Source organism: Protopterus annectens, chromosome 2.part1 (genome assembly GCF_019279795.1).
Source record: "Protopterus annectens isolate FY-2018-M chromosome 2.part1, PAN1.0, whole genome shotgun sequence".
NCBI classification, from domain to species: Eukaryota; Metazoa; Chordata; order Ceratodontiformes; family Protopteridae; genus Protopterus; species Protopterus annectens.
In genome coordinates this window covers 782,208,640-782,232,459 of record NC_056729.1, presented here as the reverse complement: position 1 = coordinate 782,232,459, position 23,820 = coordinate 782,208,640, and the positions used below count along the sequence as shown (strand labels likewise).

Below are 23,820 nucleotides of genomic sequence, written 5' to 3'. Positions count from 1 at the left end.
TGTTATCTCTCTGAATTAGTTCATAAAACTAAACATGAGGATGCACAAGGTAGAAAGGATAAATTCAGTCCTCTTATGGGTGTATGTGAGATGCGCAAGTCAGCTGTGAAAGATGTTGAAAGTGAATTAAAAGTGAGAAATTTTAGTAGAGCCTTGATGTTAAAGTGTAATATAAAATCCAGAATGTTTAAAGACATTATTATTGATAATTGGAATATTTTTAATTTGGATCCTACCTTAAAGGAATGTGTGGGGAGTCACCCTATGTTTGTTTTTAAGAGAAGAAACAATCGTAAGAACATTTTTGAATAGGTGAGAGAAGATGTTAGTGGAAGTTCCAAAAAATCAGGTACTTGGAAATGTGGTATGTGCCGCAATTGTAATTGTATTTTGGAAGGGGACAACATCCCATTAAATATAAGGGGAAGAATCTTAAATCTCCAATATGGGCAAACTGTGCTGCAAGAGGAGTGGGCTACATAGGTTCATAGGTTGGTACTAGGCTATCAGCCCTAGGGCCTATACAAGCCTAGCCATAACAATTCCCTGGCTATTTCTTCCCACATTATTTACTGTCCTGGACCCCTGTCTAGCAGGGCGACTGACGTGATCCCTGGGGTGAATTTCCTTTCTCCCATCCATTCGTCAAGGTTCCTCTTGAAGAGGTCCAAAGAGGCACTCTGCTTGACATGTATGGGCAATCTATTCCAGAGTCTGGGGAGTCTCTGGGTCAGGAACCTATCCCTCCAGCATGTTTTGTTTATTGTGATGACAAGGTTTAGATCCCTGGAGCGTGTAGCTCTGAGGGATTGGGATTTCTTTAAGTGTAGCATGTCCAACAGCTCTGGGTTTGACATGGCCTTGTATGTTAAGCAGAGATCGCCTCTGAGTAGACGATATGCGACAGAGTATAGCTGGAGTTTTTTAAGGTGGTCAGCGTAGGGCATCTGCTTTAGGCCTGTGATTCTTTTAGTGAGGTATTCCTGAGGCCTTTCCAGTTGTTGCAGATGTCTTGAGAGGTACATACCAAATGGGGCGTTGTATTCTATAATGGGTCTAATGAGGGATGAGTACAGTGGGACAATGACCTACTTTTTTCTGGATGAAAAGCCCTTCGTGATGAGGTGAGCCACATAGAAGGATTTCCTGACTGTTGTGGCGATGTGGTTATCGAAGGTGAGACCACTGTCCACTTGTGTCCCTAAGTCTCTTATCACACTTTCTGTGTTTAGTGTACTGCCACCTATATGGTAATTCATGGATACATGTTTTTTTTCCCAAAGGGGATAACAATACATTTCTTGGCATTGAGCTTGAGCCCATGGCTCTGGCACCAAGCATCTGTTTCTGTAAGGCCCTTTTGTAGAGTATCCACATCATTTGGGGATTCAATAATGGCTCCCAGTTTGCAGTCATCTGCAAACTTTGTTAGCCAGAGTCCCTTAGTGTTGACCTGTACTTCAGAGAAGTAGATGCCAAACAAGAGCGGCCCCAGGACTGAACCCTGAGGTACTCCACTTGTCACTTGCCTGGAGCTGGATTTGGAGTCGGCTACTTTTACAGTGTGGGTTCTATCAGTAAGCCATTTAGCAACCCATTGGGTGACATAGGGATTAATGCCCAACTTAGTAAGTTTATCTGTGATTCCAGAGTGGGGGATGGTGTCAAAGGCCTTGGCAAGGTCTAGATAGGCTGTGTGGACCACCTTACCCTTGTCCATGGCTCTGGAGACTGATTCAAAGAAGTCAAATAGGTTCAGGAGACAAGATCGGCCCTTCACAAACCCAAACTGGGTGGGGTCCAGTGTTTGAAGGTTGCCAATGTCTTTGTTTATAAGTTCCATGATAATACGCTCCATGGCCTTGCAGATAAGGCTTGTCAGACTGATGGGACGGTAGTTTCCAGGATCCAAGGTGGATCCCCCCTTGCGGATTGGGATAACTGTAGCTCTGCGCCACTCAGTGGGCACGAAACCTGAGGTGAGGCTATGATTAAACATGACACTTAGGTGAGGTGCCAGTTCATATTGTAGTTCATGTAGTATACAGCCCGGGATGTCATCTGGTCCCATGGATGCTGTATTCTCGGCTTTAGAGAGTGCGTTTTGTACCTGTGTGGCCGTTATTACTGGAATTTGGCAATCTTCCGGTATTGAGATGGGCCATTTAGGGGGAGAGAGGGGGGTGAAGTTGGCACTGAATTGATCTGCCAGGATATTGGCAATATCCTTCGGATCAGTATATTTAATGCCATTCTGTTTTAGCTCAGAGCAGATCTGAGCATTGCCATTTAGATGCTTGACATAGTTATAGAATGCTTTGTGGTTGTCTTTGGAATCTTTGGCAATTTTATTTTCGTAACTAGCTTTGGAGGATTTTATGAGGCATCTCAGTTTCTTACTGAGGCTAGTAAGGAGTTTTTGCATCCTGGGATTTTCCTCTTTTCTGCAAAAGTTTCTTCCTTTTGTTGTAAAGTTTGTTTATGGCAGGGGACCACCAGATTGGCTTCCTTTTTTTGGATGAGAGCATTTTGGTTCTATTTGGGATGGCACTATTCATGCATGAGTGGATGTGCTCGTACAGTGCCTTAGTGTAGGATTCAGCAGTTGAACTTTCAGTTCCCGTCTGCATGGATGTCATGAAGTTTGTCACTTCTGACTTGAGTAGCATGAAGTTGGCTTTGGAGAAGTTTTTTTATGGTGGTTTCTTTACTGGGGGGTGGGGGTGGTATGTGGATGTTAAGGGTGATTAGCTTATGGTCAGACGAGGGGGTGACCATAGGTATGGAGCATTGATTTCCCATGTTGGTAATGACCGGGTCTAGGATATTGGAGACCCTGGTGAGACTATGGATTAGTTGATCCAGGGTGTTGGAATTTATGAATTCCAAGAACCGTTGCGCAAAGTTGTTGGGACATGAGTAGTTTTCCCAGTTAATGGCAGGGTAGTTAAAATCACCCAGTATTAGGGGGTTTCGTTCTATCTTAATATTTTCCAGTATGTTTAGAAAGGTGTAGTGAGAATCTTGGGGTATGGTGGGGGATCTGTAGCAAGCTACAATTTGGATTGCAGTCTTACCTAGTGTTAGTTGCACTTGGAGAATTTCAGACACATTGTGTTGGCCAACTAGCCTGGTGGTGTGAATATCCTTGGTGAATATTGACACTCCTCCACCTTTAGTGTTTCGGTCCTGGTTTGGTGGCCGAAAAGTGTGGTAAGAGTTGTAGCCTGGTATTGCTGGGGTGCTCTCTGGAGCCTTGAACCAGGTCTCAGTTACTGCACAGATATCGATGATCTCCATTTTTAGGAGTGCCTTGAGAGAGTGCATTTTGAGGTTTAGACTTCTAGCATTGAGTAGCATTACCTTCAGATTTTGCATGCTTGTACCTGTTACGGTGGTGGTTTTGTCCTTTGAAGTTTGCCTAAAAAAGGCACTATAGGGGTGGCAAGAGCCTTAGCCAATAACCTGAATCCCAGGGCGACAGGTGCAGACCATCTCTGGCAAAGCATTGTGGTCTGTCAGTCATGTCATCCCAGGCAGACAGATACTGGATCCCCTTTGAATGACACCATAAGCTTAGCCAATTGTTGAAGTCAATCATTTTATCCTTATATTGTGGTATCATTCTGGGCGAAGGCAAGATGCTACTCAGGGCTAGGGTCATACCTGCCTGGGCCACATGATCCGAGAGCCCTTCCATGTCTCTTTTCATGTAGTCCAGGGAGGTACGTCTCAAATCATTCACTCCAACATGGACAATGACAGAGTCATATTTGTACTTGTTGTGGAGTGACTTGAGTGCATGCGTTATGTGGCGGATCCTGGCACCCGACAGGCAGCTGACTGTAATTTTCTCCTTATTCAACCTGGTGAGAGGGACATCAGTGTGCCGGACTATAGAGTCACCTATGACTAAAGTGTTAGGTACATTGTCTTGCCTTAGAGGCTGTTGCTGGGTGGCACACTGGTGTTGTGAACTATGTGACACATTGGTTGTGATTGGTGTTTGTTTGCGTTTCAGCTTCAGGGGTCTTTGTTGCTTGGGCAGGTTACAGTTAAGGGCCTCTGCATATGTGGATTTAGTGTTGCTATATGTGGGTGTTAGTGGTGCTGGTTTAGAAGGGCTATGTGTTGCTTGAGGTGTAGTGTGGATGTTAACCTTCTCCTCTTGACTGTTTAGCACAATCTTAGGTGGAGAGAGCTTTGCTTCCATTTTGGCTATGTAAGTGCATCTCTCACAAGTTGTAGTGTTGGGTGGTAGAAGGAGAGGGTTGTCTGTGTACATGAGGCAATTGCTGCATTGCCCCAATATGCCCAGATTCACCAGGTGGACAGGAGAAATCACCGGAAGCTGACCCTTGGACATGCCTGGTTTGGGGCTTTTTTTTTCTTTGTAAAGTATAGGAGCTGTTTCCTTAGCAAGGTACTTTGCAATTATAGGCTGTTTAGTGCCTACTATTAATTTCTCCTTGTTAACGAGGAGAGTTCAGTGTTTGTATGAGTTTAAGGCTTCCTAGTGCTTTCCAGCAGGTATTAGAGAAAGTGCTAGTCACAGGGATGCTTAAAGGTAAGATTGAAAAGAATGCACTCTGCAGTGTGCACTAGAGAAGTTAGATGTGAAAGTAGGTAACTTGAGTTTTACCTGTCTAAAAAGTTAAGGTTTAGTGGAGAGTTACTATTTTTAAAACAGCAAGATGGATTGAAAGGGGTGGTCACTTTTGTATTTTGGTACTATGAAATACTGTAGGATGCAAGGGCACCCGCAGGCAGGTGCAAGGGGGTGCACTTGCACCCCCCTGGAATCCGCTGAGTTAATCTTTTGATTTAAAAAAAAAAATTTTTTTTTAAGGCATTCTTCTTTAAGAAGCCCAGTCGCAGGTGTGCTGACATCATCGCGCGAAGTTTGCGAGCGGGAAGTTAAAATGAACAGAGTGTTAATAGTGATTCACCATGCCAGAGGACATTTTCAGGAATACTTACCATCAACAACCAAAACTTAATCGTAAGGTTGGAGAATGGAGTACTCACTCTGGCGATGCAGAGTGAGTGTAATGAACATTTACTGAAAGAAGATGGTATTGATGTGAAGGCAGGTGTTGCACTGAAGGGACTTCAGGATGTGGTATTCATTTACTACGAGAATAAAATTCTCGAAAGTGCTATTGCTCATGAATCGGAAAATAGTAAAGGATCTGAACAGCAGGTATCGGAAGAATCGACGGGTGGTTTGCACGACAACTCTTGTTTGGATCCAAACTCGACCCTCAACTCTTCTGTATCGCAGAAAGACTCTGAAGATAGCGCCTCATACACTATAGATGAGGGTGGCACTGCACACCTGGACTCGGAAGATGGGCAGCTGAGCAATTACATAATTGCAAATAGTCGCGATGGTGTTCAGGTCAAGTTAGCAGATGGCAGTAACCTTGGCAAGAAAGGTGTTCTTGTGGTTTATCACTGTTTTGAAGTAAACTGTGCCAAAACCTTTGACAAGAAACACAAACTGAAAATGCACATCCTGTCTCATACTGAGGGACAGAGACCATTTAAATGTACAGTGGATGGATGCAGTTGGTCTTTTACTACTTAATATAAATTGAAAAGGCATTTGCAATCTCATGATAAGGTGCGACCATTCACCTGTCACGTAGAAAATTGTGGGAGAAGGTTTACTACCATTTATAATTTGAAAGCACACGTGAAGGCTCATGAACAGGCAAATAGCTATATGTGTGGGGTTTGTAATGAGTGTTTCTCCACACCAGCCAAATTGAACACTCATCGGAGGACTCATTATGAACCTGAAAGACCTTACAAATGTGAATTTCCTGGTAAGTTTTTTTCTGTAGGTGTGGGTCTGTCTGCTTAATCAAATTTGATTAAGTTGTTTATGTTGAAGATGTATACAACAAAAGTGCTTCCTTTGTTTTTCTTTTGTTTATTTGCATTTGGCACTTTCACTTTACAAACTTGCCCCATGGAACATGGCTATGAGTATGTATACTTTAAACAGTGATGTTTAAAAAAGTATGTTTGAACATGCTGGAGGGATAGATTCCTGTCCCAGAGACTTCCCATACTCTGGAACAGACTACCTATCTATGTCAAACAGAGCTCCTCATTAGCACTCTTCCAGAAAAATCTTGATGATTGGATGGGAGATAGGAAATTCACCCCGGGGATCACTTCTGTGGCTCTGCTCAACAGGGCACAGGAAGATAATTTTCTTGGGTGGCGAAAGCCAGGGTACATTTTTGGCTAGGCTTATATAGGCCCTAGGGCCAGTAGCCTAGTTCCTACCTATGAACCCATGAACCTATGAACATGTTATCAGTTTGCTATCCATTCCCTATTGCAGTATTACTAGCTTATCATTTTTTTATTGCATGCAACAAAGGCAATTTATTCTTCAAGGGTAACAGGCACTTTATTTGTAGATTAAATAATGAGATATAAAGCAGCAACCTCTTTATTAGTTACAAATTTCTTTAATGTGGATTTTACTACTTCAGAGATTGTGCATATTTTTTACTGATACTGGTGGACTATAGAAGGTTAAGTAGACTTTTTATGATGGAAATGTTCTGAATTGGGTAGTTTTGTCAGTAGTGTATGCCTTTTGTTTCATTGTTTACTGGAAAAATGTTCAAAACAATAATTGTAAAATGCCCTCTAACAACTGTACTGTATTGTACAAGGAATATAATGTAATACAGTCAGGAAGGTGTATCAAAGAGCATGTGTATGTTATGTTCGAGGGGCCTATGATTTTGAAGACAGCCCAGAGTTAATATTTATCTGCCACTGGCAAAATGTATTTTCTTTGAATGTGGGTTTCAATGCATGTGAGTTTCAAGGGCAGAGAAGTTTTAATGTTAGTCTATTTTCATTGTAAGACTGCATTGCTTTGTTTAACAGATATGTATTAGGGTTTGTACTGTAAAATGCAAAATAAAACTTTCAAATGAAATCCTAAATCATCGCAGAAGTAAAGCAGTATGCACATTACAGTGTTTATGGTAAATAGGGCAAAATAACCAAGGAATGGGACATTGGAATGGCTGCAGGGGGAGGCTCCATTCGACCATGATTTTGTGGGGGGGGTAGCGAACTCAGACAGTCCCGATTGAACTATACCTCTCAGTTGTCCATATCTTTGCAGAATGAATAGATATTTGCTTCTTATTTTTGGTTTGTTTCTCATAAAATTTGTGGTTTTCTAGCAAATCATGTAGGAATGAAGTCACTAAGTGACACATAGTTTCAGACGTCATAATCTTCAGAAAATGCATGCTAATGCAAGACTGTCTTAAGTTTATACAAGAGCAATTTTTAGTAGTGTTTGTATGTTCCCCAATATATTTGGCCTTGTCCAGATTTCCTGCATTAAGAGGTTGAGAGGTGCGTGCAAATCACTGTAGATTAGGAATATCCAAACCTCTCAATTGTCCCCAATTTTGGCTCAAAATGTTGCTCTCCCTAATAATCCCTCCTCAAAATGGCAATTTTGGAAGAAAATGTGGAGGGTTTATAATTGTATATAACTAATGATCAGAGTTATAGATTACTTTACTTTTATTTCAGAAATGCATGTAGATGCTCTTACTTTGTTAGCTGCTCAAGTTAACAATGTTACTACTAAAAGGTGTCCCTTTTTGACAGGTATTTTGCATCACATTTTGGTCCGTTTTCATAAACTTGTGGTTTTCTGGCAAATTAGTGGCAAGTCATTAAAGCTTGAAGTTAGAAAATAATGGCAGACATTTACATTTGAGTTTCAGATTTTATACCCTTCAGAAAATTTGTACTAATGCAAGATCTACTACTGTTCTATTTAAGTTAATAAGAGCAATATTTAAAAATTGGCCTTATTTTTGGGCCTGTGTCCCACTTCTAGTTCTATGTATGGCTTTGTCCAGATTTCTTGCTCTGAAGTTGAGAGGTATGAGTGTTACAGCCATCACTGTCAGCCAGAGACATTTCAAATTATGACATACTTATTGCACCCCACCCTCCATTGTAGTAGCTCTGGATGTGTCCAAGGAAGGCAAGGAGCAGTTATGCAGTGCAAGTGTGCAGAGCATTCCCCCATCCAAGGTACATCACAAATACGACCGTGGCTTTTATATCTGTCCTTGATTTTGCAGAATGTTCTGGTTTTCTATCAGATTTTTATACTGTTGATTTATGCTTCTTATTATTGAGGAACTGCATGCTGTCCCAGTGCCCTGTTGCTCTGTTTAAGTAGCCATGGTTTAATGAACATCAGGTAAGCTTGTCGGAGATTGTAAGATGCAAGTAAGCTTTAGTAAGCATATTGTTAAAGAATTACCAGCATTGAAAGTCTTTTCGTTGTTGCCATGCAGAGAATATTTACATAACTAGATAATGTATAAGCCTTGGGTATTGAAATGCATATGACAGTATTTGTAATAAAAGGACAGGATTACAGTATTTTCAGAAGCTCATTGCATTTTATTGGAGACCAGTGTCTTACAGCAGTGTCTGTGTGTTAGTGCACTTAGTTGGGTGGCTTTAATGGTATATGGTAAATAAGCATTGCTGCCTTACTTAAAAGCCAAGCCCTGCAACAACTAGGTAAGCTCCACACTGAAGTCAAAACACAATAGCTCTGGTGGGTAAATGTACTCTGTAGTAATCAAAAAAGGCAAATGTTTGAAATGACTACAGCTTATGTGCAAACACAATAGGTAGTGATGAAACAATGCTCTGCTAAAAATGCTTTAATGCTCCACATTGCTGAGCTGCAGTTCAGTTATTATCACTGGCTACCAGGATTTCACCCACTTCAGATCAAGCATGGTGCCGTTCAGTGCAACCTTCCCAGAACTAATTCAAGTCTGACCAGAATTATTTTGTGTGTGTATGAGGGAGGTAGCATACCCCTCAGCTGTCCAGGTTTTTGCAGAATGTCCAGATTTTTGCCCCATATTCCTCCTAAAAAGGATTGAAGTTGCTAAATAATGAGATATTTCAGTTTTAGATGTCATATCATTTAGAAAAATGCATACTAACACAAATCCTGTTACTCTTGCAATTTTCTAAGTTTATGAGAGCCATATTTATAATCTGTCCCTATTTATTTTAGGCTTTGTCCAGATATATTGCACTAAGGTTGTTGAGGCCTTGGGGGTATGGTATGTTTGTGAGGGATAGAGAAAGTGAAATGCCCAAGTTAGAGTTAGCAGGTGGAATTTATTTTCAAGTGCATTTTCAAGGAACTATGAGTTTTAAGGGAAGCTAAGTTCACTGCTGCTCATGCCAAGTCTATTTACAATGTGCAACTGTTTTGTTTAGCAAATAGTATCTCTATTGTGGTATGTGGTATAAAGTTTTAAAGCTATGTTAGTAGCACCACAAGTAGAATACTTGCATCTTAATGGAGAGGTTTGAGGTTCTATTCCTACAGCATGTACATCTGTATGCTGCAGTCCTGAGGATTTCCTCCTTTGGATGAGATGCCTGATAACTATGAACCTGTTTTTCAGCTTGCTATCCATTTTCTATTGCAATATACCAGCTTACCATTTTTTTAATTTAACATAGGCAATTTTATTCTTTGATGGCAGCAGGCACTGAATTTGTAGATGAAACACTGAAATATACAGTTGTTTTCTAGCAACAACATCTTCATTAGTTTCATATATCTTTAATGTAGAATTATTCAGATTACTTTTACTTAAGGGATATAATTCAATTATATATTATAATTAATTCAATCAGGTAAATCAAAACTTTTGCATGGCCCTAACAGTGTGCAAGGAGCCTATTGCTTGAAAACAGTTCAAAGATAAATAACCTGCCTTGGCCAGATGCATTTTCTTTGAATGTGGGTTTCAATGCTGTTTCATTGAATGTGAGTTTCAAAAGTAGAGAACCTTTAATGCCAAGTCTGTTTTCATTGTAAGACTATTGCTTTGTTTAGGTTTAGTAAATGTCTCAGTGTTTGGGCTGTAAATCTGTATCTGGACTAGAGAAGTTACAGGAAAGATGGGGAACAAGTGCAAGCATGGGCTTTTAAACCAGTAGGTTTAAAGTGATGTAAACACTGCCAAACAGCCAATAAACTACAATTTCTGGGCGAGAAACCACTCTTGTGGTAAATATACTACCTAGTGCTTACCACTCCCAATAATAAGCTAGAAGGCTTCCCTCCAACACAGAAAGGCTTGAGGGTCTCAGAAGCTTAACAACAGTCCTGGATATAACAAATCAGTATCTGGACTAGAGAAGTTACAGGAAAGATGGGAATCAAATGAAAGCATGTGCTTTTAAACCAGTAATTTGAAAGAGATGGAAAAACTGGCAAAAGGCTAATAAACTGCAATTTCTGGGCCAGAAACAACTATTGTTGTAGATAGGCTACCTAGGGTGTACCACTCCCACTGACAAGCTAGAAGGCTTCCCTCAAACACAAAAAGGCTTGGGGGGCTGAAAAGCTTACAAACAGTCCTGGATACAGCAAATCTGTATCTGGACTAGACTAGTTACAGAAAAGGTTGGAAACAAGTGCAAATGCAGACTTTTAAACCAGAAAGTTCAAAGAGATGGAAAAACTGCCCAAACGGCAAATAAACTACAATTTCTGAGCCAGAAACAACTCTTGGGGTAGATAGGCTATCTAGTGCTTACCACTCCCAGTGATAACCTAGAAGGCTTCCCACCAATACAGAAAGGTGTGGAGCTCAGAAGCTTAGAAACAGTCCTGGATATTTCAAATCTGTATCTGGACTAGACTAGATAGAGGACAGATGGGAAACAAGGGCAAACGTGGGCTTTTTAACCAGTAATTTGAAAGAGATGGAACTACCAGACAGCCAATAAACTATAACGTCTGGGCCTGAAACCACTCTTGTGGTAGATAGGCTTCCTAGTGCTTTCCACTCCCACTGATAAACTAGAAGGCTTCCCTCCATCACATAAAGGCTTGGAGACTCAGAAGCATACAAACAGTCTTGGAACCAGCAAATCTGTATCTGGACTAGACTAGCTACAGGAAAGGTGGGAAACAAGCGCAAATGCAGGCTTTTAAACCAGAAAGTTGAAAGAGATGAAAAACAGCCCAAACGGCCAATAAAGTATATTTATTTATTTATTTATTAACATTTGTTAACCGGGTTTGTCCAAATGGGCTTGTGGTCCTATTTCAGTGGTGACCTGAGGAGAAAAGCTCCAGTAGTACTTTTTAAACAAGTACAATTTTAAACAATATTGATATAATAGCAGTTATAGCATAAAGATTCACATATGCTGGGTTACATGCATAAAGTTAAAGTTGCATTAAAAAGAAGCTAAGTAACAATTTTACATTGATATAGTTCAATAGGTCAACAATAAAAAAAATGTTTGTATAAAATTATGCAAATGCATAGTAAACACATTGGAGAGAGAGGTGTAATGAGGTACTAAGTATGGACCTTTTGAGGGTACATAAAGGGAAAGAAGACTAGGTAGGGTCATGGCAAGGCAGGTTCTGGAATTGAGAAAATAAGCTTTTAGTTCATTTTTAAAGTGTGAGGTGTGGGAGATTGAACGTAAGTCAAGGGGAAGTTTGTTCCAAGCATGGGCAAGGGATTGTTTGTAGAGTAGTTTGCCTACTGACCTTTTTGGGTGGTAAGTATCAAGTAATTGTTGGTTGTAAGTACAGAAGGTCCAAGATGGGATGTAGATGAAGACTAAGGAAGATAGAGATGGACAGAAGGAGGGTTTATAAAGAATAGAGTGTAGCATATGAAATTGATAAGATAGCAGAAATTGGGGAAGTTCAAGTCATTGAAGAGAGTTTAAAGAAATGCAGTGGTGTGAGTTGTATGGGGAGTTAGTAATGAATATGGCTATTTTATGGTAAGTCTGTTGGAGTGTGCTTAGAGTGGAGGCCTGGATATTGGTAAGAACTGGGGCGGCGTATAAGAGGGAGGGGAGGAGGATTGCATGGCCCAGGGTAAGTCTAGATTCAGGGGTTAGGAGTTTTTTGTTCCGATATAGCAGACCTAGTTTCTGGTTTGTTTTTTTATACATTGGAGTATGTGTAGGTTGAACTTTAGTTCGCCATCGATAATGACCCCAGGAGTTTTGTGAGGGTGCCAGGTTGGATAGTTGTATTGTTAGAAGATGTAATAAAAAAGGAGGTTTTGTGATGAGAAAGAGAACAGGGAAGGAAAAGTAGGAGTTTGGTCTCTTTGGGATTTAGGATCAAAAGGTTGTGAGAGAGCCATTGTTCAGTGGATAGTAGGGCCTGTTGGGTCAGGGATTGTAGTTCAGGAATGTTATTTGAGATGGATATAAGTGTGGAGTTGTCGGCATACTGAATAAGGGAGGATTATTTGCATGAGGTGTAAAGATCATTGATGAAGATCGCACGCTGAAAAAACTGATCTTGTGTTGCCAAAGAGACTATCAGTAAAATCCAAGAGCAAATAGTAAATAAAAATGCTGATAGTCTCACCACAATGAATAACGAAACACCGATATATTCCAAAATGCAAAACTTTAATGTCCAAGATAAGCGCTTTCGCATGGACTCCTCCACGCTTCTTCAGATCATTAGTATAGATATAGGATAGGCAATTGAGTCTGCAACAAGTTTGAGGAATGTAGGAGATAGATTGTCAGTGGAAGGAGAGCAAGGTTTTAGCTTGAGTAGTAGAGATTTGATATAAGTAATGGGAACAGGCTCAAAAGAAAACAAAGTTGTGTTAGTGGGACTTGGAGGGGTGGGTGTCGAAGTAGAGTTTGGCTTAGAGGTTTCCAGATTTTGGATGGAAGAGATAAAGTGTTTATTCAGGAGGTTAGCTGTTTCCTGAGAGGAAGAGTTAGGGTATGGGGAGGGATTAGAGGGCTTTCCAGGATAGAGGATGTTTGGGCTATAATGTTTGAAATAAAAGTTGTAAATTAAATCCAACTGCCTATAATCATTGTAGAACTAAAGCATAAAACAGTATGCACACAGATTTGAACAGTGTCTACGGCAAATGGGAAGAAATAGCCAAGTAATGGGACACTGGAATGGCTGTGTGGGCGGGGCTTGGGGTGGGTGGACTTGGGCGGGGCTGTGTGGGCAGGGGGCGGGGTGAGCTATGTGGGTGGGGCTCTGGGTTTGCACCCCCCTGCAAAAAATCCTGCGGGCTCCCTTGGTAGGATGGCCAATAAATTTAAATAATTGAAGGGGTGGGATTTCAAAAAATGATGATTTTGTGATTACTCACATAAGCCAGTGAAAGTAGAGAGAAATGAGATAAATGGTCAGATTAACATAAGAGGCGGGCAACTAGAAAGACAGTGGTATTTTTCTGCCTGACTCAGAACAGAGAGAGCTGTGGTCTCTTTTGAAGTTTTAATATGCTGTTGCTATGTATCAAGATTGTGAAAGTTTTTATGTGGGAAAAACAGAACGTCCTTTAAGAAGAAGAATCTGTGAACATTTAAATGATATTAAGAAGGAAAATATTAACAATGCACTTTATAAACATTTGCAAGTTTGTTCAGTTTTGGATTTTTCATTAAAACTATATTAGTGCTGAATATTGTGTTGTTCCTTTGACCTTCAATAGCTCTCCTTTGTTTTTTCTAGTTTACAATTATTTTTTTTTTGCAAATTTTGTTGCCATTTTTTTGTTTTTTGTTTTATTTTAACAATGAACAGCAATTTGTTTTCTTAGTTTATCACTGTAATGTGTAGTACTTTAAAGCTTGGGAAGGAGGGTGTTAGTCCTGGAAAGTTTTCATTTACCTCATTACCCTATTCCGAAAAATAGTGCGTGTGTTTAAATAAAGTAATTGTAGTTAGGTTTTGAATACTGTTAGTAAAATTATCCTGGAAGCCCCTGGGCTGTGTGAAGAAATTGAAGCCCTGAGAAGGCAGTGAAAGTTTATCTGGGGGTGGCAGATGTAGGCCATTACCCAAGGCATTAGTGAAAACCAGCATGCTTAAAACCAGATGTTCTTCATGTTTCACTGTTGCAGTCATCACATTTGGGTTATCTGCCTGCAGGTAGCCCTCAGCCGGCCTTAATACCAGAGTCTTCGGATTTGTGCGTCGGATGCTGTCGCTTCTTCCATGACACCAGGTCGTCAGGGGTATAAAACTTGCAGCCGATGCCATTACATCAGTCTTTCTTGCCTTGCGGTGCCCGAAGCAGAAGCAGTTCGCAAGTCCCGGTCGGCAGACTCCTGAAATTTTCATTTTCGAGTTTCAGACCTGAAGTCTTCAAAAAGATAAGTACCCTGTTGGGGATCCTTTTTTCTTGCTCTAACCGATGTCAGAAAAAATTAACAATTGTCTTGGCTGTGGAAAGCAAATACCTCATAGAGATTTTCATTCTTACTGTGTCACCTGTTTAGACCCTAACCACGACGTCCCTTGCTGTCAGTTTTGTGCCTTGTTCAACGCCCAAACTATTCGTTGTCGGGCTATTTTTGTAGCTAAATACTTTCGTTCTCGATCTCCATACTCCGAAATGGCTTTGTTAAGCCATCTGACTACTGATCTCCTGAAAAATCTTAAGGATAAAGACAGAGACAGACCGCATAGGTCCAAAACTGCAGACAATGCTTCCGATAAGCTAGTTGCCAGTCCGCCGATACTCAGTGAGGCACTTTCGTAGCCCCTGATACCCACTACTACAGATTCGCAGGCCTCTACTGAGTCCCATTTTGAGTCCAGTATGCTGCGAGATGCTTCTTTGACTATGGAACCTGCGGATGTCTCTACCTTGGATGGGTCTGGAGCCACTGTGCAGGTACTGGCTTCTGAGGGTGTATTCAGGCCTACTGATTTTCATATCAAACGACGACTTCTTTTCAAGCTAAAAATACTGAATTCCTCAGGCCTAAAGCTCACACTAAGCCTAGAAAACCGACGACCAAAGCACATTCTCAGGCCCATATGCCTCAAAAACAAATGATTAGAATGGCTGAAGACCTTATTACCTTAATTAGGGGAAGCCAGTCTTCCCCCTCTAAGAGGCCTAGAACTGATTTTCTTTCTGATTCTTCTGACCCAAAATCTGATATCTCTGTTCCTTCTGACTACCAGGATTTACCCTTATCTACTTATGAGGATTCTGATGCAGTGGATTCCATTCCCTCTGCTTCCCCTCTAGAAGATTTTTCATTTGGTGAAACCTTGCATACCCTTAGGGAGCATTTCCGCTGGGAAAGCCAGGGCTATTCTCAATCCAAAAAGAGACTTAGGGAATTTTTAAACCTGCCTCAACACAGGCATCTAGCTATCCCTCCTGTTCTGGATATTGTAGATGATGTTTTCTTGGAATCCAGCCTTACCCCAGACACTTTGCCTCCAGCTCCCAGGAAACCTGACAGGTACTACAGAGTACCTGACTCTCACAAATTTCTTTTCAAGAATCCTACTGCGGATCCAGAGATCATTTCCCAAGGACCAAAAGGCATTAAGGCTACTACTGCCAAAAATCCTACTCCTTCTGATAGGGATTTTAGAGCTTTAGACAGATGGGGTAAGAAGGTATATACTTCTGCGACTTTGGCCATCATGGCTTTAAATTGCCAGTTTCATATGTTAAAAGTATCAGCAGCATATTATGGGCTTAATTAAACAGAAAATTATGTTGATTCTTGACTGTGCTGAGCACAAAGATTTACAAGAGTCAATGCATTATGCTGACCAAGTAGGTAAACATACTTTGCCATGTGGTTTTGATGCTTTAGAAGCATCTTGCAGGGATGCTGTCACTGGGTCTGTACTTAGAAGGCATGCTTGGCTTAAGGAACAAAACTTGCCAGATCATGTTAAAGCTAAATTACTGTATGCACCCTTACACCAAGAGGGCCTTTTTGGCAACAAAGCAGAAGTCCTCAAAAGGATGGAGGAAAAAACTAAATCTGTGCAAACTGTTAAAGATTTCTTACAAGTACAGCCACCTAGATTCAGTAGGCATTGGCCTTCAAAGAACTGGTCCTTTCCAGTCCCTTCCAGGCCTTCTCAGTCCAAACCCAGGAGCAGCGGACCACCAAGACATCAGTCTCAGGCTATGCACAGATCCAAGCAGTGGGGGGGCCCCCACTTCCAAAGCAGGGAGGTGTACACCTCCCCCCTATGGAAAAATGTCACAATGACTTATCCTTACCCCTACCAAGCCTTGCTCAGCTACTTGCTCCCTTAGGAGGAAAGCTCGCCCTGCATACAAAAAACTTGGAACTCATTACCCAAGACAAATGGGTTTTAAACATAATTTCCCTAGAATACAGATTCAACTTCCACTCACTCCTAACGCCAAGTGGATGGCCAGACTTTCCTCCAAACCAGTGGGCGGAGGCCCAAAAACAAGTGCTCTCTCTCCTCAGTATCAGGGTTATTCAACCTGTTCCAGCAGAACAAAGGGGACAAGGTTTTTTATTCAAGACTGTTCCTGGTTCCCAAAAATGAAAACTCCTGGCATCCTATCTTGGACCTTTCTATTCTCAACACCTTTCTGATGGTTCCAAAATTCAAAATTGGACGCCGCAGTTGTGCAGCGGTAGTGTTGTTGCCTCACAGCAAGCGGTTCTCTGGTTTGATTCTTGGCTGGGGTGCCTTCTGTGTAGAGTCTCTATGTCCTCCCTGCGTTCATGTGAGTTTCCTCCGGGTGCTCCGGTGTCCTCCCATGTACAAAGACATGCATCTGGAGTGTTTCTACCCGGGCCTCCGCCGAAAATTTGCTTTGTTCCAAGTCGGACTTTCCCAGTTAACAGTTGTAAAGTAAAATAAAATGCTAAATCTTCAGCAGCTTCTTCCTATGCTAGCCAAGGATGCCTGGCTGGCAACTCTAGACTTAAAAGAAATCAGTCACCCTGCTAGACAGGGGTCCAGGGAAGTAAATAGTGTGGGAAGAAATAACCAGGAAATTGTTATAGCTAGGCTTCTATAGGCCCTAGGGCCAATAGCCTAGTACCAACCTATGAACCTTACCTGCACATCCCAATAAGGGAATCCTGCAGAAAATTCCTACGCTTCAGGGCAGGCTCCATGCACTATCAGTTCTCTGCCCTTTGGCTTATCTACTGCGCCCAGGGGATTTACGAAGTGCCTAGCTCCTACCATTGCATTTTGCAGGCAGAGAACTATTCAGATTTACCCATATTTGGACGATTGCCTGATTCAGGTGGAGAGTCAGGACTCGCTTTTACAGCACCTGGCATTTGTAAAGAGACTTCTAACTTCACTGGGGTACACCGTCAATGAGAAGAAATCACATCTATTACCCTGCCAACAGATTGTATTCCTGGGAGCAAGCTTGAACATGACTTCCCAGATGGCAATCCTCACTCCAGAGAAACAAGTTCATTTGACAACCTACTTCAGACTACTGGCCACAAAAACCCAGCTATCTGCAAGGAAAATCCTATAAGCTCTGGGGATCATGGTCTCTTGCATTCTGTTAATTCCATATGCAAGACTGCATATGAAGAAACTTCAATGATACCTAAAAAGTCTATGGTGTCAACATTCTCAGGACCTGGAAGCAATAATTCCTATTATCCTTTGTCTAAGGGCAGAGTTCCTTTGGTGGGCAGAGGCCTGCTACCACAACAAGGGACTCCCTTTCACTCTACCACCTGCCACCTAAACCCTAACAACAGACACATCAGACTATGCATGGGGGGCTCACATGACAGGGCAGTGCATTCAGGGCAAATGGAACCCAAAACAGCTGCACCTGCATATCAATCAAAAAGAAATGTTAGCTGTACAGAATGATGTGACAGCCTTCAAAGACCTTATTCTTCCAGGACATCTATTGGTAAAGACAGACAAACACCACAGTTATGTGATATATAAACAATCATGGGGGAACCCATTCGTACCCACTCTGAAGAATAGCCATGGCTCTGTGGAACACAGCCTTGAGCTACCAAGTCAACCTACAAGCTCAGTTCCTGCCAGGCAAACTAAATTCAGTGATAAAGCAAATGAAACGAAAACCAACGCTGAATAATTCCACACACGGATAAGAAGGAACCATTAATAAACCATGTAATGAACGACTAAGCGCTTTCACCCTGTAGCCTCAGGGCATCATCAGAGTGACTTGAACATAGTAAAAGACTTAATTTATACTTCTAGAAAATGCAACATGCCCACTAAGCTAATAATACAATAAAAAGTTAATTGAATAGCCGATGTATGTAGTGATGAAATTAAAAACACTTAAAAACATTTTGCATAAAATGTATATATAAACAAATATATATATATATATATATGTAAACTCTACAATAATGTAGTAAAATAATGGCAATATAAATAAATAATTGCAGTTTAAATAAATGCTAACATTTCTAAAAACTTCAAAACTAAAACATGCCTAAAAAACATTCTTCCCCTGTCTATTGCTAATATATACATAGCCTTATTCAATGGTGTTATAATCAAATTTGTAGTGCTCTTAGTTTCAAAACAGAACTCAATGACACATTCTCATGAATACCTGGGAGTGTTGTGGCATTAGTTCTCAGTTGCCATTCCAACTCCTTCTTCTTTCAGCTGCTCCCATTAGGGGTCGCTACAGCGGATCATCTGTTTCCATTTCTTCCTGTTCTCTGTATCTTGCTCTGTCACACCAACCACCTGCATGTCCTCTCTCACCACATCCATAAACCTTATCTTAGGCCTTCCTCTTTTCCTGTTACCTGGCAGCTTCATCTTTAGCATATTTTTCTCAATATACTCTGCATCCCTCCTCAGCACATGTCCAAACCAACGTAATCTTGCCTCTCTGGCTTTGTCTCCAAACCTTCCAACCTGGGCTGACCCTCTAATATACTAATTCCTAATCCTGTCCACCCTTGTCACACCCAGTGCAAATCTTAACATCTTTAACTCTGCCACATCCAGCTCTGACTCCTGCCTTTTTGTCAATGCCACTGTCTCCAACCCATATAGCATAGCTGGTCTCACTACCCTTTTGTAGACCTTCCCTTTCACTCTTACTGGTACTTGTCTGTCACAAATCACTCCTGACACTCTTCTCCACCCATTCCATCCTACCTGTACTCTCTTCTTCACCTCTCTTCCACATTCACCATTACTCTGAACTGTTGATCCCAAGTATTTAAACTTGTCCACCTTCGCCACCTCTACTCCCTGCATCTTCACCATTCCTCTATCCTCCATCTCATTCACACACATATATTCTGTCTTAGTCCTGCTGACCTTCATTCTTCTTCTCTTTAGAGCATATCTCCAATTCTTCAGGGTCTCCTCCACCTGTTCCCTACTCTCACTACAGATCACAATGTCATCTGCAAACATCATAGTCCACAGGGACTCCTGTCTGATCTCGTCTGTCAACCTGTCCATCACCATTGCAAATAAGAAAGGGCTCAGAGCTGATCCTTGGTGTAATCACACCTCCACCTTAAACGCATCCGTCACTCCCACTGCAGACCTCGCCGCTGTCACACTACCCTTGTACCTATCCTGTACCACTCTTACATAGTTCTCTGACACTCCCGACTTCCTCATACAATACCACAACTCCTCTCTAGGCACCCTGACAAAATGCAACTCCTTCAGACCTTCTCTGTACTTCTCCATCAGCTCTCTCAGAGCAAATCTGTAGTGCTCTTTCCTGGCATGAAACCATACTGCTGATCACTAATCATCACCTCCCTTCTTAACCTAGCTTTTACTACTTTTTCCCATAACTTCATGCTGTGACTGATCAATTTAATCCCTCTGTAGTTACCACAGCTCTGCACATCACCCTTATTCTTAAAAATCGGTACCAAAACACTTTTTGTCCATTCCTCAGGCATCCTCTTACTTTCTAAGATTTCATTAAACAATCTAGTTAAAAACTCCACTGCCATTTCACCTAAACACCTCCATGCTTCCACAGGTATGTCATCTGGACCAACAGCCTTTCCATTCTTCATCCTCTTCATAGCTATCCTTACTTCATCCTTGCTAATCCACCGCACTTCATGATTCACTATCCTCACATCATCCAACCTTCTCTCTCTCTCTCTCTCATTCTCTTCATTCATCAGCCCCTCAAAGTACTCTTTTCATCTGCTCAACACACTCTCTTCACTTGTGAGTACGTTTCCCTCATTATCCTTTATCACCCTTACCTGCTGCACATCATTACTAGCTCCGTCCCTCTGTCTAGCCAGTCGGTACAGGTACTTTTCTCCCTCCTTAGTGTCCAACCTATTATACAACTCTTCATACGCCCTATCCTTAGCCTTCTTCACCTCTCTCTTTGTCATGCACCTCATCTCCTTATATTCCTGTCTACTTTCTTCATCTCTCTGACAGTCCCACTTCTTCGCCAATCTCTTTCTCTGTATACTCTCCTGTACTTCCTCATTCCACCACCAGGTCTCCTTGTTCTCCTTCCTCTTTCCAGATGTCACATCAAGCACCTTTCTAGCCATATCCCTTACTAGCTCTGCTGTAGTTACCCAGCTATTCGGTAACTCTTCACTGCCACCCATTGCTTGCCTTAATGCTTAATGCTTCCCTGAACTCTACCTCGCAATTACCCTTTTTCAATTTCCACCTTTTGATCTTTGGTGCTGCCCTCACACTCCTCCTCCTCTTCTTGATCACCAATGTCATCCTACAAACCACCATCCTATGCTGCCTAACTACACTTTCCTCTGCCACCACTTTACAGTCTCTAATCTGCTTCAGACTGGCCCTTCTACATAAGATATAATCCACCTATGTGCATCTCCCTCCACTCTTGTATGTCACCCTATGCTCCTCCCTCTTGTTAAAATACGTATTCACCACAGCCATGTCCATCCTTTTCGCAAAATCCACTACCATCTTACCTTCTGCATTCCTTTACTTAACACCATACCTACCCATCACTTCCTCATCCCCTCTGTTCCCTTCACCAACATAACCATTTGAAATCTGCTCCATTCACCACTCTCTCACTCTTGGGTACAGTCATCACCACTTCATCCAACTCACTCCAAAATTTTTCTTTCCCATCCATCGCACACCCAACTTGTGGAGCATATGCACTAACAACATTCATCATTACACCATCAATTTCCAGCTTCATAAACATCACTCTATCCAACAATGTTTTCACCTCCAAAACACTCTTAGCATACTGTTCCTTCAGGATAACCCCTACGCCATTTCTCTTCCCATCCACACCATGATAAAACAATTTGAACCCACCTCTGATACACCTAACCTTGCTCCCCTTTCATCTGGTCTCTTGCACACACAATATATTAACCTTCCCTATGTCCATCATATCAGCTAGCTCTCTCCCTATACCAGTCATACTGCCAACATTCAAAGTTCCAAACCTCACTACCACAGTCCTAGCCTTTACCTGTCTTCAGGCATGCCTGATCCCTCTTCTCCTCCTTCGCCAACAGTAGCCCAATTTCTGCCAGCACCCTGTTGGCTAACAGTACTGGTGGAGGTCATTGTTAACCCAGGTCTCGACTGTTCCGGTATGTATATCTGTACTGTTGTCCGCATGTATGATTTGGCAAAATTTTACGCCGGATGCCCTTCCTGACGCTACCCTCCCCATTTATCTGGGCTTGGGACCAGCACAAAGAAATGTACTGGCTTGTGCATCCCCAGTGGCTGGGTTAATTGCCATTCCAACTCCATTTTCTCTAAATGTAAATTCAGGTCACCTTCTCTACTTTGGTCAAAAACTCTGTCTATAACAAAGAAAAGAAATTTATTAAACCCCCACATTTCACAGAGTGGTCATAAAGTGCACTTTCTTTTTCTTTTTAATGTCCCTAGTGTGCTCTAATATTCTTTCTTTCAATTTTCTTGCGGTGAACATAACAAGTAGGTAGCTATATACACTGCCATTTTAGTGTCACAGCTGCAGTGACCAGGGCTTGGAATCTTACGATGGTAACCATCCACTGTAACATATGGGCCCGTATTAATAAATTTACATACCTTGCACATATTACACTTTGACATATTAGAAACCATTCTTTTCATGTTATCTGTTTTTTTCAAATACATTTTTAAGGTTTGCACCTCTAGAAAAAGTAATTTTAGGGGCCAAACCTAACAGGTTTTTAATGTCGGGTCTTAAAACAAGGTTCCAATTGTTATTAACAATAGATCGTATCTGTGCAACTTCATGATTAAGAGGAAGAACTAATGTAATGTCATGGTCTATCAATTTTGAATTTGTAAATGTACTCCCAAAGTTGGTATGTAAAATAGGTAAGAACTTTTCTTTTCTTTTCCTATATATTTAATTTCTAGTTCTAAGCAATAATTTGGTAGGGTATCCTCTTTCCTTAAACATAGCCACTAAAGTGTACATTTCCTGTGCAAAATCTCTCATTACTTGTAAGTCTTGAAATCCTGACCATTTGACCTTTTACTATACTCCTTTTTTGAAAATTAGGGTGACAACTACTATAATGGAGAAGAGAATTTGAGTACATCTCTTTTCTATGTACCCTAGAAATAAATCTTTTGCTACTTTTATCCCAACTTAATGTAATATCCAACAAGTCAAACTACTTGGCATGTGGGTGTTACAACTTTGTTTCCACTGTTTTTTCTACTGTGTCCTCCTCAGGGCTTCAGTCACATGTTCCAGTAAGGTGGGCTTCCCCCTGGCAGCCTAGGCCTGACTCAACTGGACATCACCACACTCTGATAGCGCTAGAGGGGCCTCCCTAGACAAAGATCTGTAACACTGCGGCTTCTACACAGGTGCCTGCATCTCTGCCTCCACAGGGGTATTTCACTTGGCATATTTCCCTCCCTGCCGGGAGGCCTTTACCCCTACACCTGTCTGCTACCTCATCTAGCCTTAGTTTAGGCAAGTCAGGGAAAGCAAGCAAAGACGTTAGCAGAGGATTATGGCAAGCTGACAAAGAACCATTTGGCCAAGGTGTGCGAAGCCGAAGGACAGGTGCATATCAACCTGACTAAAGAAGAAATTATTTCAGCCTTAGTCGCAGCTCAGATTAGCAACCAGAAGGATAACCAGTTTTGTGATGGGGATTTACAGCCCTCAGAAATGCAACAAGTTCAGCTTTCCCTCAGAGGACTTAAAAATCCATCTGGAGTTAGAGACTTGAACTGGAAGACAAATGTTTGGGACTGGAATCAGCAGAGACTGCCACATCTGATGGCTGCAGAAAAGGAGAAACAGATGGAATTACAATCAGCAGAGACACTGTGGTGTTTGGAGGCTGAAGAAAATGAGAAGCAGCATCAACTTGACAGGAATGCTGACTCTTTGCCAATGTCATGGAGGTAATGGAGAAGGGAATTACTGAATCCCAGAAGCAATAAAAGTCAGTAAATTTCTTCCACAGTTTGCAGAGGGTGATAATTTTATTCATATATTTGAAAGGGTATGTAAACAGTATAATGTTGACCAAGGGCTCTCTGTACAGTTCCTGACCCCCTTCCTCCATGGTAAAACTGTAACTGCTGATTCTAAATTGTCTGATGGTGATTGTTTAAATTATGATAAAGTCAAACATTGTTTACTAGAATGCTTTAAGTTAACACCTGAAGCTTACAGAAAAAAAGTGTCATGAGCATAGACGCAAGGCAGATGAAAGTGTGTGTGAATATATCTGATTTAAGCACTTATTTTCATAGTTGGGTGATTGGGTGTCAGGTCACTACTTTTGAAGGGCTGACAGACCTTTTGGTGAGGGAACAAGCTCTTAACACTTTGCCTGAGGACATGAGAATCTGGTTGGCAGACTGAGAGTGTAACTCTGCAGATGAACTGGGGAAAAAAGTTGATCTCTACTTAGCAAACAGGGCATCACTGCACAAGGAAGGGGGATATTCACTGC

At 41.5% G+C, this 23,820-nt stretch overlaps 1 protein-coding gene across 1 annotated transcript in view; it reads left to right on the top strand.

The window, feature by feature from the left end:
• The window catches only part of AASDH (aminoadipate-semialdehyde dehydrogenase), a 1,090,146-nt gene that overhangs the window by 367,026 nt on the left and 699,300 nt on the right, over nt 1-23,820 (top strand). The window lies entirely within an intron of this gene.